Source organism: Magallana gigas, chromosome 3 (genome assembly GCF_963853765.1).
Source record: "Magallana gigas chromosome 3, xbMagGiga1.1, whole genome shotgun sequence".
Classification (NCBI taxonomy): Eukaryota; Metazoa; Mollusca; class Bivalvia; order Ostreida; family Ostreidae; genus Magallana; species Magallana gigas.
In genome coordinates, this window is record NC_088855.1 from 9,590,056 (window position 1) to 9,592,653 (window position 2,598).

General features: G+C 31.2%; 1 long non-coding RNA gene across 1 annotated transcript; it reads left to right on the top strand.

Annotated features, from left to right (window-relative positions):
* Positions 1 to 1,250: 1,250 nt before the first annotated feature.
* Positions 1,251 to 2,345, top strand: LOC105344979 (uncharacterized). Its single transcript, XR_902984.4, has 3 exons — positions 1,251 to 1,375; positions 1,741 to 1,794; positions 2,162 to 2,345. It is a non-coding gene; the product is annotated as an uncharacterized lncRNA (long non-coding RNA).
* Positions 2,346 to 2,598: the final 253 nt, after the last annotated feature.

Below are 2,598 nucleotides of genomic sequence, written 5' to 3' on the forward strand. Positions count from 1 at the left end.
CGTAAGCAACACACTTAGCAACGGGTAACACAACGAATTGTTACATGCGCGTAAATTATGCGCGTACGGTTTGCCGTAAAATTCATGTCATTTCTTTAAAAAAGCAGTAAAAAATTCTCTAAAATTAAGACATTCAGTATAATAAAATAAATAGTGCCTGTTTGGGAGGATAACAGTTGAAATTGACACCCCTCGAAAACCATTGTCAACCTCCGCTTCGCGTCGGTTGACTATGGTTTCCTCGGGGTGTCAATTTCAACTGTTATACCCTCCCAAACAGGCACTATTTATATAATGTCAAGAAATCAGTTTGAATTTATGATCTCAAAAACTTATTTTCCGATATTGAAAATGAAATTGCCGGTATCAGAAAAATGGTATCAGAAAGAACTTATTTACTTATTCATATACGTTGTGCCATCATGACAGGTTCTCTCACCGCAATATAAAATGTTAAGTGTAATATTAACATGATTATAACTTTATATAAAACATTATGTAAATATATATACACGCTTTTTCGCAAATATGTATTTTAGCAAATATATTTTAAAGCTATGGTTCATTAAAACATAAGAATAAAATGCTTTCTTTGGTGATTTATGCGGGATATAAACTGATAAAGGTAGCGACATTGTTGAAAAAATACATCATAACCCGCGTTGTGTTAACGCGGGTTATGTAATTTTTTTATGCAACGATCGCTATACCTTCATATACAGAATATAACCCGCATGAAAATTCTAAGAAATCATTTTTATTGTTTATATTTACATTTAAATTAATGAATTGATCGTAAAGAGTAAGTAAAATTTACTTAATTATTGTTAATGTAAATCAATGCGTTAAAGTATTTACCCATAAGTGAGTCGCCATAAGATATTGGAATTTGAGTCCGATATCACCATGATTATTTCGGTCAGTCCGTGATTTTTCTTAGGCTTCTAAAAGTCAATCGACCAATCGATAAACTGGTTAGAACTGGGTATTGTAGATTTCAGTTCTATCAGTTTCTGCAAGGCTATGAATTACATATGAAATTTCCGTAAGAAATAGAGCGACTCATATCTGAATGTAATAAAAAAAAAACCAAAATACATTCGTAAGTTCTGCATCTCCATTCACTATTCATTTATGTTAGTTTGTCTGTGTGTATCATTCGTAACTAAGTGTGTAAACAAAAAAAAAAACCAAAAAACCAAAAACAAAAACCGCTACGATTTCATCTTGAGATCGAATCGATTTAAGTAATCGAATAGATTTAAGTACAACGACGGAAGCGAACGCCGCCATTTCTACTTTCGCTTTGTCTCAATGATATTTGAAACATCTTTTCACAACTACAGCAATGGTTCTTAAGCTTGCAAAGTTATTGGTATGTATATGCCAAATTAAATGAGCCGAACACATACTCAGGTTACATTAACCAGGGTTATCGGTTTAATAATACATGTATATAGTTGACTCCCAAGATTCTGCTTTTAGCAGATTCGGAAAGAAAACCCGTGGGTTCCGACGATGCTGTTAACATGGTTAACCTTAGTTACAAATTGTAAAACCATACTTATCAGGAAAAATATATTTTGTAATTGTAAATGCTCATGTTTTGTAAATTTGTATAGACATAATATGCAAATTATTATTATACAAAGCATTACTCATATATTTTTGTCTCTTTGGTATACCTAACTGTTTTGCTGCACATAACTGTAAATGTGATTGTTCTGTCTTCGATTACAGGGGATTGTTGGAACAGGTGTTCTGATTGGGATATACATTGACCAGAACTACGAGGTAAAAACTTTCCAACATTTTCTATTCTCACTTGCTTTTAGAGGAGAGATATTTTTAACATACATGTATTACATTTGGCTGTGTATTCTATGAACAAAATTAATTTTTGGGGGAAAGAAGCTTCAGCTTCATGACGTATATCACCAAATGTTAAGCATGTATATTCATAAATGCCCTAAATCAAATCTTAAAGCAAACTTAATGAAAATTTAAAATCCGCCAAATATTGCATTCATGTGAAACATTGACAGTATTATCATTAGGATGAAAATGAATCAATATCACTATAAAAAATCAAGTGGCTTAAGATGAGAATTGCATAATGGATTAATTATTTTAAAGATGTATCCATCTGTTTTTAATTAAGGTACCCCGTGTCAACAAACAATCATGGGATAACCTAATGAAGAAAATGGATGACATGAAGAAAGACAGTAAAAAGGACCAGTCCTGACACATGTAGCAATGCATTTATGTGATTTTTGATTTATACAACTGTGAACTACATTTTTGTACTGTTAAAAAAACCCAATAAATATATACATTCCTAATTGGAATTACTGTTACCTTTTTTAATTTTGCTTACCTGGACTTTATGTATAGCTATTATATTATTTAGACATCCACTGTACAAGTACCGGTATTAGAATTCATTTTTATCACATCAATGATCCCCTTTATAAGTTAGCATCATCAATTTTTTTTTAATGAAAATCTTTATTAAACTGAATCATCCACAAAATTATATCCCCTTGTATACAGTTATCTTCAGCAATAATTGTATAATGTTTTCAAATTCTAGCA